Source organism: Prionailurus bengalensis, chromosome A1 (assembly GCF_016509475.1).
Source record: "Prionailurus bengalensis isolate Pbe53 chromosome A1, Fcat_Pben_1.1_paternal_pri, whole genome shotgun sequence".
In the NCBI taxonomy this organism is placed as follows: Eukaryota; Metazoa; Chordata; class Mammalia; order Carnivora; family Felidae; genus Prionailurus; species Prionailurus bengalensis.
Window position 1 is genome coordinate 4,959,318 of NC_057343.1, and position 18,372 is coordinate 4,977,689.

General features: G+C 49.5%; 1 long non-coding RNA gene across 1 annotated transcript; it reads right to left on the reverse strand.

Moving 5' to 3' along the window:
- Nucleotides 1–4,434: 4,434 nt before the first annotated feature.
- On the reverse strand, nt 4,435–5,471 carry LOC122480678. The gene is made up of 2 exons (XR_006296623.1): nt 5,272–5,471; nt 4,435–4,663 (listed from the first exon to the last, which is right to left on the reverse strand). It is a non-coding gene; the product is annotated as an uncharacterized LOC122480678 (long non-coding RNA).
- Nucleotides 5,472–18,372: the final 12,901 nt, after the last annotated feature.

Here is an 18,372-nt window from a genome sequence, read left to right on the forward strand (position 1 = left end):
ATTGTTGTAAAAAACACACAAAGAATTTGTATAACTCGACAACAAGGAAAGGAACAACTCATTTTAAAAAAATAGGCAAAAGTGATAAGATACCTCACCAAAGAAGACGTGCAAATGGCAGATAAACACATGAAAAGATGCTTCACATCGTCTGTTGTGAGGGAACTGTAAATTAAACAAGAGTGAGATGTCCCTACACGACTGCTAAAAACGGCCCCAATCCAACATGGGCATCCCCAAATGCTGGTCACAACAGGAACGCTCGCTTACTGCCGATGGGAATGCAAAATGGCGCCGCCACTTGGGAAGACAGCTGGGAAGTTTCTTACAAAACCCAACGAAAAATTACCAAGTGACCCAGCAATCACTCTCCTTGCTATTTACCCAGATGAACTGAAAATTCACATCCACCCAAAGACCTGCCCGAACGTGGGACTGCCCAAACTTGGAAGTAACTAAGACATCCTTCAGGGAGTGAATAAACAGTGGTACATCCAGACAGTGGGATAGTATCCAGCAATAAAAAGAAATGAGTCATCAAGCCGTGAAAAAACATGGAGGAAACGTAAATGCATATGACTAAGAGAAAGAAGGCAGTCAGAAAAGGGTATATACTGCCTTGATGTCAACTATCTGACATTCTGGAAAAGGTGAGAGTACGGAGACAGTAAACAGATCAAGTGGTTGTCAGGGGTCAGTAGGAAGGAAGAGATGTATAGGGACAGCACAAAGGATTTTTAAGGCAGTGACACTACTCTGTATGATGCTCTAATGGTGGATACATGTCATTATACATTTGTCAAAACCGATAAGAAGGTGTAACACCAAGAGTGAACGCTAACGTAAATGACAGTCTTCGGACGATAACTATGGGCCAATGCAAGCTCGTTAATAATAACAAATACACCATCCTGGTGCAAGATTTTGTTAGTGGGAGATGTTATTGGGCGGGTGGGGGCAGGAGGTATGTGGGAAATCTCTGTATTTTCACTTTTTTTGCCTCAAACCTAAAAGTACTCTGAAAAAATAGCCGATCAAAAATATATAATGAGGAAAGGAAGCTATTAAGATGTGACTAGGTGAAAATGAATAATCTCTGACAGTAAATATTACCATACATAAATGAAATGAAGATTGTCTCTTAAGATAAAACTGGAACACCTTCCACATTTAAAAATGAAAACATTTAGGGGCGCCTGGGTGGCTCAGTCGGTTAAGCGTCCGACTTCAGCTCAGGCCATGATCTCGTGGTTCACGAGTTCGAGCCCCGCGTCGGGCTCTGTGCTGACGGCTCAGAGCCTGGAGCCTGCTTCCGATTCTGTGTCTCCCTCTCTCTCTGACCCTCCCCCCATTCATGCTCTGTCTTTCTCTGTCTCAAAAATAAATAAACGTTAAAAAAATAAAAAAAAAAAAGAAAACATTTAAAGACAAAACATGCTCAAGTGATAACATTATCACATTTATTTGTCACCGTTCCAAATGAAGGACCCCCACGTCCACAGCATTTGCTCTAACACTGACGGCCTTTCCCCAAACCACTACCATCCACTGGATGTTGCAGCCTAAGGGCCTTCAGCAGGACACCCATCCCACCTACGTTCTGCTCTCTGTCCTGAATGAAGCGTTTCCCTTCGCTCCCAGAGCCAGAGTGCCTGCTGGTTTTCCCATCTTTGTCGGAAAGGTCTTTTACAAAGTACTTCCTTTGGCTCCGGTGTTAGCCAGCCTCGGGGCGTGTTTGTATTTCGGATTGCAGAGACACTGCAGGCAGCTAATCACTTCACTCGCTTCCTACCTACTTTCATCGTTCTGGATTTAACTTCTTTTTTTTTTTTTTTTCTTGTAATTTTCTTTCTTTCTTTGGAGAGACAGAGAGAAAGAAAGCAGGGGAGGGGCAGAGAAGCCCGGGGTCTCCTGGGAATGCCCATTGCTGATGGGGTTTCACAATAACCAGACTTCGGTGTACCTTCTTCCTCAGTTCTTTACCCTTGGGCTCCTGATTCCCCAGGTCATCCTCCCAGGGCCATGCAATTCAACCAGAACATCTTTGTTTTCTTTCACTATCTTATCAAAGCTCCCTGCTACTCCCCTTCATGGGGCCGTGGGGTCCTGGGGGCTGCCACACAGGTGTCACCGGAGTAATTTCTCCCGCGTGACAACTGTCTTCTTTTAGCAGCTCTGGAAGCTACAACTTCAGGGGTGTTCTTCCAAGCCACAGATCCGAGCATTTATGGTCCAAGGTCTCCTGGCCAGTGACGGCCAAGCTGAGATTCATCCCCTCCAGCATCCCAGAGCTTTCATGCCGCCAAATCAGTTCCTGCTCCAGTGATGAGACCCTGTCTTATATTCTTTGCATATGTCCAAGCAGATCATAAGTGAATCATTTCCTTCCACCCGATCTTTACTCTCCCTTTCTTAGGAGGGCAGAATGTTTCCCTGAATCAATTTCTTTAATCTGGCCTCTGGCCATGTTTTTCTGCTCTGAGCGCCTTGCAAGTGATCTGCTGCAGAAACAAATCACCCCAAAGCACGGAGGCTTCAGACAACCCTCTTTGTCGTGATTCTGTGGTTCTGCGGTCTGACGGGGGGGGGGGGGGGGGGGGGGGGGGGGGGGGGGTTCTTCTCCCGGCAGGTGGTTCACACTTCCGCGTCCACGTGGGTGTGGCCTGGCCTGGGAGGCCTGAGAAGGTCCCTCGCACACGGCAGGGCTGGGGCCCAGAGTCCGCCGGAGGGCTTCGGTTCACACGCTCCCCGTGAGCCCTCTTTCTGTGCACATGTTGTCAAGCTCCAGGGCCACCCCACGTGGCCTCTCTCCAGCAGGCCGGCTCGGACGTCCTCCCAGCACGGTGGCCGGGTTCCAAGAACACAGAGATGAGGCCCTCAGTCTTCCCAGGGACAGGGCCACGGAGACCCTGTAGCCGCACGCCATCGGCCAAGTGAGTTTCAAGGCCGGCACAGACTCACGGGCCGGGGCAGTTGCCTTCCGCCTCTAGGTGACGGCGGCATCCAAGAGGCCGTGGCCCTCTTTAATCGGCCAGCGGGTCACGGTCCTGGCCTCAAACTCGCTACCCAGCAGGAAGGACGCACAAACGATGGCCTCTCCAGCCCTGTGCGTGTCCTCATCAGACCCCCCATCTGGCGGCACTGGTGTTCAAGCCTGCCCTGCAGCTGTCAGGACCCCTGAGGGAGGTTCCCTGAACAGGACTTGGCAGATCCCGGCACCTCAGTTACACGCGAACTGCTCACCTACTCCCTCTGCCGGGGAGGCCGGCTCTGCCTTCTTCTTCAGGTGAATGACCGTATCCCCTGTCACAAGCACCGGGTGCGTCTCCAGCTCAACGTGCCTTCAGGCTAGAGAGCCACTGACTCGCATTTATTACAGGGGTTCTAGCCGACAGTACAGTGAACCTCTTCTAGGGAGGTGCTCCCTGCCTTCCTCATTCTAGGTAAGGCCTTGTGATGGTTAATTTGATATGTCAACTTGCCCGGGCCACGGTACCCCAACAGTCGGTCAAACACCTGTCTGGATGTTTCTGTGAAGACATATTTTCGATGAGATTAACATTTAAGTCAGTAGGCTTTGATTAAAGTAGATTACCTTCCATGACATGGTGGGCCTCGTCTAATCAGCTGAAGGAGTCAAAAGACTGAGGCTCCCTGAAGAAGCGGGAATTCTGCCTCCAGTCTGCCTTCAGATTCAAGCTGCTGCTGTAACTCTTCCATGGGTCTTCAGCCTGCCCTGCAAGAACCATCTCACCTCACGGTGCCCTTGGGTGCTTTTGGGGACTGGCAGGTATTCAAAGCTCACTTTTGTTTGAGGCAGGGCTCTCTCACACACAGGCACCTTAATATGGGCAATGTCCCCTCAGGCTGGCCATTTGGTACCGCCCCCAACCCCACAGGTTCCGGATTTCCAGCCACACAACCCCCATCCACGAATACACAGACTCTCTGTTACTACTGCCCCCAATGTCGTTGCCTGTGGCTTTCTCAGATGAAGTCCTTTTAAAGATGGCTCCAGTCTGGCTCTCTCTTCTATGTAGACCACATCTCATTCTAGCCCAATGCCTCAGGAACAAGATAGATGGTATTCCTTGACTTTGGGGTCCCTTCATTTGTTTCCCTCCCAAATTCTCCCAAGAGAGACAAGTAGGCACATTTGACTGAGGTGGTAATCTGGGATGTGGTGGGGACAACAGTGGATGCTGATGTTTCCTGGGGATGAGGTCTAGTGCTGTTTCTTGGCTAAGGATTACCAAAAGGGGAACCTGTTCCATTTTTTTCCTATCATCCTTCCTCTCTGCCACGTATGCAACAGGTTTCTCCAGACTAGATCCACCACTGTGGGCCTCTCCCAGAAGGCCCAAAGGTATGTCAGGGCCTGATATGCCTGTCAAGGACCTTTTGGCAATAAGTAGCAGAATATCTGACTAAGAGTAGCTTGAGCAATAAGGATTTATTATTACGTATAAGTATAGAGGTAGAAAGTTCCATGTTGATCCAGTGGCTTGATGATATCAGGGCTCTAGGTCAACTTCTCCGCATTCTCTTGATTTTTTTTTTTTATCCTCTTGGTCACAAGATGGCTGCTACAGTTCCAAATATCACATCATCCACCATAACATACAAAGCCAGGAAGGAGAGGACAAATTCCGTTCACATACCTCTGTTCGCGTCAGAAGGGAAAATGTTACCCAAAATTCTCCAGCAGACTTTCCTTTACATCTCATTGGTCAGGACAGGGTCACACACACCCCTCTCCCCCCGCCCCCCAGTTCCCTGCTGCCCAAACCCAATCACTAACAAAGGGAATAGGTTAGTCTGAGACTCCTCGTGATTCATCCTCTGGAGCTGGTTCCAACTTCCTTCAGGCAGCCAATCCCAGAACAAAACTGGGATTTCGTTCACCGGGGAAAGAAATGACGGAGTGTCGCTAGACCAGCACGCTGTCCTCACAGGCTCCAAAGATAAATGCCACCTCCTTCTATTTCATGACTCTGCCCAGGGCAAGTCATGAGACAGCACGTATCAGTCCTTGTCAGGGACAAAACAGTCACACGCGTGAGTGGATTCTGCCGTTTAAATAGGCTTGTTTCTGCACCCGATGCCCCTCTGAGGTCCCCGAACGGGCTGAATCAGAGAGCAGGAGACACCACAGGGCCCACGCGGGTCCCCAGGCTGCAGGGTCCCCGCCGCTCCCCTGGGCCTCACTGCCAGCGGGCCCTCCCTCTGACTTCCCTGGTCGGCCGGAGGGGGGCGCTGCTGAGGACTCACCGGACCGCGAGGTCGAAACAGAAACGCAGATGTCGTTTAGGGGATGCCCGGGAGGCAATGAAAATCAGCCAGAAGCAAGGCGAGGGCTTCTGCTCGGCAGACGCCGCCCCCGCCCCCCACTGGGGAGACTGTGCGGGCCCGTCTCTCTGGGTGGAAGCTAGAAGGGGGAGAAAGGAGGTGGAGCGCAGGGGTTGGGGGGGTGGGGGAGCAGGGAAGGAGAGAGGAAAGGGCCCTCTCCGTCTGGATTGGCAGGGCAACTCTTGGGAGATTTTACTTCCCAGTTCTGTTTTCTACTGCTTTCTGGTTTCTGTCCAACACTTCAGCAGGTCAGGGTGTGGCTTGTTTTAATTCGTTTGCATATCTGGCAGGCCCTGGGTTTGGGGCTTCATTTAATTTCCACCACCGACCGAGCCTCCCCTTGGGGAGTTTGAATGGGAAACACAAAGAGGGAGCTAGCAGAGAATAAAGGCAGAGCAGCGCAGGACTGAAGGCGGGCTTCGGAGGCCAGCGGGGCAGGGGCCCGGGGTTTGCAGGGAGGAAGCAGTGGCCAAAAGAATCACGAGAGAAAGAAGTCGCTCTGTGATCAAGATGAGCTTGCTAATGTCAGGAACGGAGGTGCCCAGGCCTGGACGGAGCTCAGCCGCTTTCGGGTGCCCGGGGGACCAGGCCATCCTGTCGGGAGAGCCGCTTTGCCGTGCAGAATGAGGAAGCCGGCCTCCTACCCTGTCCTCCGGGGTCCCCTGCCAGGTGGCACCTACCTCTTTATTTCCTCACCTATCCCTCCTGACACACCAGTAACCAGATGAGTCCCTTTCGAGAGCACTGAAAGAGCTCATTAAGATCATTGGTTGGCCCTTGACTGTTCTTTATCCTTCGAAGTATTGCTTCTCGATTTTCACCCCAAATCAGTAAGAACATTTTTCTGACGGTGAGCTGTGTTCCACTTCTCCACTCATGATGCCGTTGTCGGGAGGGCTCGGGGACGGATGGTGTGCTCCTGCGTGACGAACTATGGATTCATTCATCGGTTCACCCGTTCACGCAACACGTATGTAATCTGCACCGGCTGCCAGGTTATGAGGTTTCTGGGATGAGCAGCGTGGCATTAACGTGTCACCGTTCGATCCGGAATATTTTACGCCTCAGAAAACAGCATAGAAAAGCTGAAACCAGAAGCAAGAGAAGTATAGAGGAAGAAAGATTAGAAGGACGTTCGATGGCTTCTGGGGAGGAGAAAGGACCCCAAGGCCATCTGCTTCCTGGTGGGGATGGGAGAGAAATTCAGGGATCCCCTGGATGTGTTTGGGTCCTCCCTGGGCAGACGAAAGCGCCCATTCTCAATGCCACCAGGTCGTCCCCAGACCGGTGGCCAGGCCTCAGGACAACCCGAAACTCTCCCGCCAGAAACGCTCGTGTAGAGCCACCCCTTGGCCCTGGGGCTTCCTGCACGTGCAGGCCAACCCCAAATCAGGCTCTGTGTGCTCCTGATGGGGGGTGTGGAAGGCCCCGGGGCAGCTGGGACAAGGCCTGCATTCTGGACAGTGCTGGCTGTGTGTTTGGCTTTCAAAACTGAAAAGTAATAAAGGTATTTGAGGCCAAGTACGACTATAACGGCGTCGTACAGGATTTATCCAAAAGAGCCACCTAGATGGGAGAGCTTTTGCGTGCCAGGGTTTCAGATGCATTCCAAGGGAAGGAAATGTGACTTCTAGAAAGGTGCCAGGGTTTTTTAGCATGAGGGATTGTGCCAAAGCATTTGCTGGTTATACTTTGAATAATCAAGAAGGGTCTGCTGCCACTAATTGGCTGATTCAAGGCCAAAATCAAAGACTTGAATGCTGGGTTCAAGTGCACATCACTTAAATTGTATTTTTAGGAAGTGGCGTCATTCAGAGTCCAATTGATTCATGTGTTCTATCAGAATCCTTCCAACCTGACATGAGAAATAAGCTCTAAGCACACCTTCAAAAGGAGGAATGATTTTCCTACTTTTTGCCCTACTTTTTGGACATTATACTCCAAGAATTATTATGTGCTCCTATTTGCTATTTTTATATCACCACTGCCTGGACTGTGACACCCTGCATGGGACCCACCCAAACACAGTGGCAACTGTCATTGTCTGTGAAACGTCTATCCCACACCTCCCTCAGCAGCTCATGCTTAGGACAATGAGGAGGGACTGTGCCCCGCTTGAACGCCCTCACCAAGAAACATGGATCCAAGGGGCGCCTGGGTGGCGCAGTCGGTTAAGCGTCCGACTTCAGCCAGGTCACGATCTCGCGGTCCGTGAGTTCGAGCCCCGCGTCGGGCTCTGGGCTGATGGCTCAGAGCCTGGAGCCTATTTCCGATTCTGTGACTCCCTCTCTCTCTGCCCCTCCCCCATTCATGCTCTGTCTCTCTCTGTCCCAAAAATAAATAAACGTTGAAAAAAAAAAAAAAAAAAGAAACATGGATCCAAGATAGAAAATCCCCAGCGGGAAACAAAGCCTTGACTTCAGACTCACAAACCTTAAATTATCTTATTAATCTGAATAAAACAAAATAGGGCACAAGAATAAAGCACTGAGCTATAAAGACTCCATGATGTTTTTTGACTCTCCACAATAACAAAATTCTCCTCACCACTCTGGAGGAGCTAACCCGGCCTTCCAGAATGTATTATGCCCATGGAGGGGGGGTGTCTCCTGAGGGGAAATTGGCCTAGCTCTGTTTCCCCTTATATTTTGTATGCTGACACCCAGATACTTCTTTTTGTCAGGCAGAAACAGCCATGGGTCTGCGGGGACAGAAATCACCACTGGTTTCCCCGGAAAGTCTATTTGGTACTCGCCCCCGCCCCCACATCCCAAATGGGAGAGAAGAGGCGGCCAGTTATCTGAATGACAAATGGGGAGAAAATACCCAACAGCCCGCAAAACAACCCTCGCTTCAAAAAGAGCTCTTGCATCTCACCCAGTTGGAACTGTCGTTTGTCACTCCCCGCAGGACGGACTCAGTAAGTTTTGTTGAATGGATAACTCAGCGTTCGTGTTCATCGCGGAGGATTGTCCTGGCCCAGCTAGCTGCACCCAGGCCCCGGTAAGCGACATCACCTGTACAGGGGGTGCGGAGGTCCTACCGGACGGGCTGGAGAACGAGTGACAGAAACTGCACACAGCCATGCTAGCGGCTCCTTTCTGTCCTCAGTGGTGAGATTCTGGGAATAAAGCCCCTCTCCCGCTTACAACCTTCTGGTCATTTCCCAGTTTTCTGAGGACGGTCAAGTCTGAAATCCTTAACAGGGTCCATAGGTCCCTGAAGACGTGGCCCTTGGCTCTCTGTCGTACCCCGACTCCTGCCACTGTCCCGTCGTCCCCTAGGCCCCAGCCGCCTGGCCTCAGTCTCCCCACACCCCGGCTCCTCCCACCCCGTCCCACTTCCTGCTCCGCGTGAGTTTGGCGCTCAGTTCACAGCTTACCAACCCTGAGAACCATCTCGAAGAAGGTCCCCTGCTGAACAGTCACGTACCCTGCACTTTCACAGCACGTCCCTCCATTGGAAACATGTGCCCACTGGGATGGCGGTCCCCTCCTTTTAAACCGTAAGCTTTGTGGGGCACCTGGGCGGCTCAGACCGACTTGGGCCCAAGTCATGATCTCACGGTTTGTGAGTTTGAGCCCCGCGTCGGGCTCTGCGCTGACAGCTCGGGGCCTGGGGCCTGCTTCTGATTCTTTGTCTCCCCCTCTCTCTACCCCTCCCCTGCTCACGCTCCGTGTCTCTCTGTCTCTTGATAATAAATAAACATTAAAAAAATTTTTTTAGACCGCCAGGAACAAAATGATGGCTTCGGTAGCTGACTCATTTCATTATGTCCCGTGCTCTACCAAGAAATAGCCACTCCGGGAATTTTTCTCATAATACTACTGGTTTTACCATCTTAATTACTTTTTAATATCAGTCTATGTCATTAAGGATAAATGTTCGCAAAGGCTCTCCGTCAGAAAAGCGCCCTGGTGCTTAAGCCCCTTAAATAAGCCATTTCTTTAATAAATAATTTACACCCACTGAGCATAACAGTGTAGATCCTCTGACAAGAGAATAAACAAGGCGTCTGTTGGAGCCTGCTTTTTGCCAGGTTTACACTGAGAGGCTACCCCCCTCCCCCCATGGGACTGGCAGGGGCATGTCCCAAATCTCCTAGCTCTGTGTAGGGACGTATGTGGCTATAAAACCAGGGGCGACTGCTGTCCTCCTGGGCCTCACCACATGCCAGGCACCCTGAGAGGCGGGACTGACCAGGGAAACCACCACATGTCCACCGCTCTGCTGAGGGACAAGAGACCTCAGGGAGGGACCTGCCCCCCTGTGCCCCGGCTTTCTCCTTCCTAAAGCCAGGGTTATATTACCACCTCTCTCAGGGGGCTGTAGGGATCCAGGGGCAATTCACATCAAATGCTTAGCCCACGGGAAAGTTCTAGACGTGAGTTGACTCGCGTTACCGTTTCACAGCCCGTTGCATCACATCTTCACAGCAAATTCAGGACGGCTGTGTGTGGGCGCTGATTTATCACATCCCCACTGCACAAAAGAGGAAGCTGAGGTTTGGGGCAGGGGTACAAATCAACTTCCGGGAGGTCAGCCCGACCCCGTCAGATTGTCAGGGCGACCCTGGGACGCTCACACAGATTGATCGGTCCTCCAAGCCCCCCGCCTCCATCCCGGCTGTGACCTGGGAGGAGGAGGGGAGGTGAATACCAGAGCCAGCGGCCCCCCAGCACCCCTTGCCGCTCGCTCGGAAATAGCACAGCAGGGATCAGGGCTCAGCACCGGCTTTAAACTGGGAGACTGGTCTTTCTGGGCTTCCGGTTCTTTGACTCAGATGAGAAGAACACTCCTGCTGAGCATAACCTATAGGCTTCTGGTGATGAGCCCCAGTACCCACGTAGCAGCCCCAGGACGTTGATCCACTCTCCTTCCTCATTTGCAACATGGGAGTGAGCGCACCCCCTCCCTGGAGGAGCTCTGTAACCCTAACACCTCACCCCTGGCGGCGGGGAGCGCACTTCTGGTCCCTCCCACCCCCCGTCCGTGGCGCTGTACATGGCTTGGCCGTGTGCCCCCAGCGCAGGGGGGAGACCTAGGACCTACCCAGGGGTCTTTTCCAATTCTGTCTCAGACTTCATCCCTTTCCATGCACAACACTGGTGCTGGCGGAGCAGAGCAGAAACCAACTTTTCCTCTCCAGGGGTGGCTGTCTATACAACAGCCCTGGGGCCGTGCGTCGGGTCGGCTGGCCTATTGCACGTCCCACGTGAGACCCACACGCTTAACCCTGATCTCACGAGCGCAACTTCAGAGAGGAAATACGGGCCTGATGAAATGCTTCTGGAATACGGATCCCGCAAGCTTTGATATAAAATAATATTTGTGAAATGTTCTAGGCTTTGGGTGAAAAGTGAAACATGAGGGTCATAAATATCTCATCTAACTCATTAGGCCAGCCACGGTGCTCATGTCACATGAAGTAGGTCTATGGCTCTGGGCTCCATTCATCACATTATTCGGCGATGATCTCGAAGCCAGTAGAGAGTCCCTTTCGCGGGAGTGATGATTAAAGATGAAATTTATGACGAGGACGCGCGGAAGTCCATCTATACTGCTGATACTTAAGGATGTGCCGGGCGTGTGGAACTTAGGATATGGCTTTTGGGTTCCCCCCCCCCCCCGTCGCCGTGGCCCAGGATGTAAACTGTACTGGGATGCGTGGCCCGTGTAGCCCTCCCCGCAGTCACGCAGAGAGAACTGGCCTCTGCCACTTCTCCGTTCCTGAGCTGCTCTTCCTCAGGAGGCCCGTGCCCTGCAGGGAAGCAAAGGCGAGGATCTCAATTTCCCGGGACTCGGTAAATTCAGTCTGAGGTAATCAGGCAACCACTTAAGCTTTTGCTCTATGCTCAGTCTCTTAAGAGACATTCTGCGTCTCTCTAATATTTCCCCCTCCTCCTGCTCTCCTCCAAGATGCTGACGGAGAGGTAGGGATGGCTCATGACAGTGTGTGGTGCTAGGGGAATCTCACCTCCCCTGGAACTTTCCGGGGGCCCTCTGGCCGCGAACACAAGAGGGGCTAATGGGGCCAATTCCAGATTTGCGGCGGATCCCAGGACCTGTCTGGATCGGGAAGTGTTGGCGGGGGGGTGCCAACACCCTCTACAGGGGTCCTTGTTGCTGCCCCTGGTACTAAGTAGGCTTCCACCTGTCAGGGGGCTCTCATCAGAGACGTGGGCATAGCTGCGCCCCGCGCACACTCTCACAGGGCCATGGCCTCGTGCCACGACCAGAAGGGATCACGCTGGGACCAGTGATGATTGCAAAGATACCTTCGCAGAAAATGCATCTGTTCCTCGGCAACGGCAGTGGGAAGACTGACGTTGTTATAGGCAACGTATCCTACGGCAGATGGCTTCTCAAGGACAGTGGTGCAAATGAGGACGAGCAAAGGGTCCTGGGCCACAGTGTCGGTCCCTCTCGCTCACAGAGGGAGGCGAGCAATCAATTTAGTGTTAAAATGACCTGAGGAAGTGAGGATCCCAGACATGAGCTCTGCCATGAAGCCTTCCTCGGCACCTGATGAGCGGGCAGAATGAGGGCTCACACCCACCCCCCGCCCCGGCACCTCCTACAGCGCGGGGCTCGTGGTTCCGACACCATCACTCGTGTCCATGGTCATGGCCATCACTCATGGCCACCATGGCCATGGCACAGTCTTTCCCCACGCGATCACCCCACGTTTCCGCCCCCTGATCCTTCTTCAGACCGTGGAAAGGGGCTGAAGTTCTCGTTGTCTTTTGAGCCAAGTCTCCTCCGGGGGCCAGAGGGAAGGAGGCCAGCTCCTCCAGTCAGTCCCGAGTCAGGAGCCAGCAGGGTTCAGGGGAAGCTCACACCGCCCCCTCCCAGGCTTGCCAGCCCCCCTCCCTCCTGCCCTCCGGTCTCATTGCCGCACAAGACACGAACGCCCTCCTTGACCGAACTTTGGCCAGGCTCCACAGCCCTCTTTTCGGCCAGGCTTCATCTTTGGCCCCTGTTGTCGGTCTATGGAGTCCAGTGTTAGTGAAGATTCTAGGTCACTTTATTGAGAGGCCCCTACCCTTGATATCCAAGCAAACTCCTCTTCCCCGCCCACCCCCTCAACTTCGGTACCGAACCAAGTTCCTCCTAGTAATTTTCCATCCAGGGTCTCATCCTACCAGTTGGTTATAAATCCCCATGGTTCCTACTGTATTCCCAGTTGCATCCGGTCTCTCTCCCCTACCGCAGCCCAGTCCTTCTGCGACTGTTTTGAATAAACTCTTTGTGCCGGTTTCACGTGTGTCACAAAAATTTCCCTTTAACAGTTCCGAGACCGCCCCCAAACTTACTCTCTGGAAATTACTGTTTGACTTTGCTCACGGTGCAGGGAAGGCGTGGTTGAGCCACCCGTCTCCGGTCTTCGAGCGTCAGGTGGGGAGAGATAGAGTTGAGGCCACCTTCCAAGCCAACGTCGTCACTCCCACGTCTGGTCCCTCCAGGTCTCCAGCCCCTCCCTCTCCACCTGGCATCTCATCGCTGAGGGCCCCTCCCTGTGATATTGGGTCTCTGGGCGCCGCGATTTCTTACGACCCAGCAGAGGGACGTTCTACAAAATACCCGACCAGTGCCCCTCAAAACCACCGAGGTCATGAAAAGCAAGGAAAGGCTGAGAAACTGTCACAGACCAAAGGCAGTTAGGAACACACGGCACTTACGTGGAATACAGTAACCTACATAGGATCTTGGAACAGAAAAAGAACATTAGGAGTAAAGTATACAGTTAAGTAGTGACATACTAATGTTAGACCCTCAGTTGTGACAGGTAGTAAATGTAAGAAGTTAACAACAGGGGACACTGGGTACAGGGTCTGGAAGTCTCTGTGCCATAGACCCAACACTATTCTAAAATCAAGTGTTTTTTAGGGGTGCCTGTGTGGCTCAGTCGGTTAAGCGTTCGACTTTGGCTCAGGTCACGATCTCACAGGTCTTGAGTTCGAGCCCCGCGTCCGGCTCTGTGCCGACAGCTCGGAGCCTGGAACCTGCTTCGGATTCTGTGTCTCCCTCTCTCTCTGCCCCTTCCCCACTCATGCTCTGTCTCTCTCAAAAACAAACATTAAAAAAAAAGTTCAAAAAAAATTTTTTTATGTTTATTCATTTTTGAAAGACAGAGAGAGACAGAGCACAAGCAGGGGTGGGGCAGAGAGAGAGGGGGACACAGAACCCGAAGCAGGCTCCAGGCTCCGAGCTGTCGGCACAGAGCCCGACGCGGGGCTCGAACTCACGAACCGCGAGATCGTGACCTAAGCCGAAGTCGGACGCTCAACCGAATGAGCCACCCTGGCGCCCCCCCAAAAAAGTTTTTTAAACCAAACGTTTTTAAAACAATTAGATGAACCTAAGCTACAGCAATATAATGGCTTACCATTTATATAAGACTAAGGAATGGGGAAAAAAAAAACGTCTAAGCTTAACGACACCTGGATCCTGGACCTCCAAGAGTAGTGAAGGTGACACAAATAGACTCAGAAGCTGATAACGACTTTACCAAATGCTAATTACCTCACATTTGAGACTTAGGATTTTGAATTTTCAGTGACAGTACACGGAGTAATTAATTATACAAGATTAACTAGACCATGATTCAATTTAAATTTTGAGTTTCAGATTCTGTTCCTTTTCCTGCTGGGTAATCCCAGTTGAATACGTCTCTGAACTGTGAATGGCATTTGCAACGACACCAAAGGAATTTGAATCAGACTGCTCTCCTCCAGTAGATGAGTTCTTTCCGGAAAGGATGGCCAAGGAAGTCGTGTCTCTTGGCTACCTGATGAAACTCACCAGCAGCAGCAACTGATCTTAGGTTATGGGAGTGGAAAAGGGGATTTAGAGTTTTGGAGCTTTCACTCCAAAAGTGCTGGTGGGGATGATACCGGTGATGCTGGTGGGAGCAGACGCATTTTCCCACAGCGGCTCCCCAGAGGAGATAGTACTCCAACGCCCACTTGGCCATGGCAACGGGGTTGTTGACTTCCAGTCACGCTGCCATTTGAGTGGCAGCTCAGTGGGGAACCAAGCTCAGCACAATGAAGGTCCTGCTCTTCAGAGCCTACTCAGTCATAAACATAGCTCTTTTCCCAGGCCTTCTGAAGAGAGGAGAGGCCAGGCCCAGGGTGCTGTGAAAAATGCCCCTTCTTTCCGCCATCCCACTGTTTCATTTCCTATCGCTGTCTTTTTTCGATGAGCAAAGCATTCATATACTAAAAGTGGTAATATCATGGTTTTGACAGTGTATTTGATTTTGCATTCCCCGTGGTGAGGACAAAGGTTCTTTTTATCACATTCTAGCGCAGCGCACAAGAGGGAGGCCGGCAGGGAAGAGGAGACATGTGCAGTGAGGGGGTTAGTTTTTATTCCGAGTACACTGGGAAGTCATCGGAAGGTGCAGCCATTCAAGGACAATGTGTGCTGGCGAACTTAAGAGACCTGCCTGGAAGTGGGGGAAAGTTTATTGGCTCTGTCTTCTCCCTCATAAATTTTAATGACATGTTAGAAAATTGGGGTCAAGAGAAACAATTTCCCAACGTCTTGATTTCCTGAAGGGTTTACCCTACAAGCAGCTATTTTCATGGGATCCCACTGTAAGACAGAATCAAGGCTTAATTCAGGAAAAGGATCTTGGCATTCTGGGCCACCATGCAGCAATTTCTCATTCAATCGGTTATTAAGTGCTGATTCAATACTAGCAATGCACTAAGCACTGTGCTAAACATCAGGAATAATGATGATCAAGGCCCAGCCCCTGCCCTTAAGACGCCCGCAGCTTAGTGTTGGAGACAGGAAGAGTGGGTATGGTTGGGAAAGACTCATTGCAATTTCGGCTGGCTTTTAAATGTTTTTCAAACTCACCCCAAGTGAAAACAGCTACAGAAGGATACCCCAATTGTCTCTGGTTTTGAGATCCTGCAGCTTTTCATGTGTTGAAGTCTCCTTCAGTCGTCTTTAAAGTCTGTATGATTTAGGAACAAGTTCTTTGGCTGACGCTAGTGAATTTACCAAAGTCAACACCTGTCCACTCAGCTGCTTGAGGAAAGTTGGGACACTGACAAAGTTTAATGTGGTGACTTCCTGTGCATCTTTCTATGTCATTTACACTGTCTTTAAAATCCCAAACTCACTCATTCTCTCTCCCCATTCAGTCTTCTCAGGAAAGAATCTAAGACTTACCCACATTGAGATTTCAGGAAATGTTGAAGCTCAAAGTATGTTTCAATAGGGGCAAAGTTTTGTTGTTGTTTTTCTTTTTAGTTTTGGCCTAAGAGCGACTAAATTCCATGGTCAGTTAATACATGTTGAATAAAGGAATAAATGAATACACAAGCAAACAAAAAATAAAATAAAATAAAACAAAACAAAACAAAACAAAACAAAACAAAACAATAAGACGTATTAGAAAGAGTGTAAGGAGGGATGCCTGGGTGGCTCAGTCGGTTAAATGTACGACTTCAGCTCAGGTCATGATCTCACAGTTTGTGGGTTCAGGTCCCACATTGGGCTCTGTGCTGACAGCTCAGAGCCTGGAGCCTGCTTCAGATTCTGTCTCTCTCTGCCCCTCCCCAGTTCATGCTCTGTCTCTCAAAAATGAATAAGTGTAAAAAAATGTTAAAAAAAAGAAAAAGAAAAAGAGTATAAGGGGAGGCAGAGTTAGGCAAATAGAACAATAGCATCCCATGACTCCAAGTAAGGTTGTTAAGCAATTAGCTAACAAAAACAAAGAAGAGAGATTACAACAGCTAAAAATCAGAAAAAAAGATCATCCACCACAGGAGAAGACAGTTTGCAACCTGATCCAAACACATATATACACACCATGCTGTCCTTCATTCATTTTGCCAGACTGGGAAAACCTTCCCATGGCCTGAAATCAGCCCACAGGTTAGCTGGTGTTTGGAGCCACTGGGCTGAAAGATGACCCTCCTGACAGGAATGCTGTCTCTTTTTTTCTTAATTTTTTAAATGTTTATTTATGTTTGATAGAGAGACAGACAACAAGGAGGGGAGGGACAGAGAGAGAGCGAGACACAGAATACAAAGCAGGCTCCAGGCTCCCAGCTGTCGGCACAGAGCCTGACACAGAGCTCGAACCCACGAGCTATGAGATCACGACCTAGCTGCTTAACCAACTGAGCCACCCGGGAGAACCAGAAACTCTCTTTTTTTTTTTTAACTGGTAGGGATACACAGCATGATGTGGAAGCAACAGAATTTTGCACCAAATGTGTATGCTGCTCTTTTCTTGGAAGCTGAAGCCTCTTTTTTGTCATCTCTGCCCCAGTAAAAGTAAGGACCATTAAATCCATAGTCTCCTGACGCCTTTGCTCAGGAAGAGATTCCACCCTGTTTGTTCCAGGCGATTCCATTGCCTCCTAAAATTGATCATATCCAGAGATGAATTAACTCTTGATTTTTTTTTCCAAAAAGGAACACTTATAAGTCTTAAATTATTCAACTTGCACCAACGGATATTGACTCCTTGACACTGTGTTGTATATTTGTGCCCCACCCCCCTCACCTCTACTTCATCTAAGTGCCTCTTAACTTTAAGATTTAAGTAGAGCTGTTTCTTCAGCTTCCAAACTTCTCTGTGGGATGACATTATATGGTCGACTTCCCAGAGTGAGGAAGAAAACCAATACCACCATCAGTGGGGGGATAATATCTTCTCAGTGAAGACGGCTCTGTCTACTTTGGAATGATGGCAAACTCTTTGTTTCAGACCAGGTAAAAACAATTTGCTGGTACAGAAGCAAGCTATCAGTTTTTATATATTTATCTTGCATTTAGCCACTTTGCTGATTCTTTATCAAATGAAATGGTTCTTGAGTTGGTTATCTGGTGCTTTCTTAGATAGACAACAATGTTGATTGCAATTTTTTCCTCCTTTTAAATAATTATAATATATCTTATTTATCTTTGATATCTAATTGTATTGCCCAGAACTTCCAGGCAATGGTGAGTAATAATTAAGGCAGACATCCTTGGGGTTCCTCCACAGTTTTAATGGAAACACTTCTAGAGTTTCATATTTAATGTTGTTTAATGGAGTTACATATTCTATCCCAAATGTGAGCCTTAATCTCCCTAGTGTTTTAAAGATTTTTCTTATCTCAATCGGGCAAGAAGAGCCTTAAATTTCACAAATATCTCTTCCACATCTAACAAGATAAACTATTTCCTTTGTGAGTTGTTGATTTGGTTTATTAATATATTTTAATGTAATTATTCTTGTATTTCTGTAATAAATCCTACGCAATCATAATAAATTATTCTTTAAATGTGCTATCAAATTTAATTTACTGTATTTTATGTAGGATTTCACATCTATGTTAAAAGGTGAGTCTGGCCTACAATTTGGGGGGAAAATTAATTTCTTTTTTCTTCTTTTTTAGGTTTAGGTTTATTTTTGAAAGAGAGAGAGAGAGAGAGAGAGAGAGAGCGCACACACATGGGCAGGGGAAGGGCAGAGAGAGAGGGAGACAGAGAATTCCAGGCAGGCCCTGTACTGTCGGCACAGAGCCAGAGGCAGGGCTCGAACCCTTGATCCAAGAGATCATGACCTGAGTGGAAACCAAGAGTCGGACACTTAACTGAGCCACCCAGGTGCCCCAGGGGAAAATAAATTTTTAAAAATTTTTTTAAACTTATTTTTTATTATTGGTCTATTCAAGTTTTCCATTTTGTCCAGTTAAAGACTTTCCTATCTATTGACACTTACTGTTTTTAGATAATCTTTTAAAACTCCTCTACGCTTATTCATTTCTTCCTTCGTTCAACAAATAGCAATTGAATTTGCCTTTATAGATTCAATTCATAATAAGGTGTCTGCCACAGAGACTCCACATTTTAGGGATTTAATCACTATGCCTGGCACTGATTTAACGGCTGGTGACACAGCTGTGAATGTGCCTCGAGAAGTCCTTTCCGATAAGAGCTTACTTCCTAGTGGGGGAAACCATAGATGAAGCAAACAGATGATTGCAGTGACAAAAAGATGGGAAG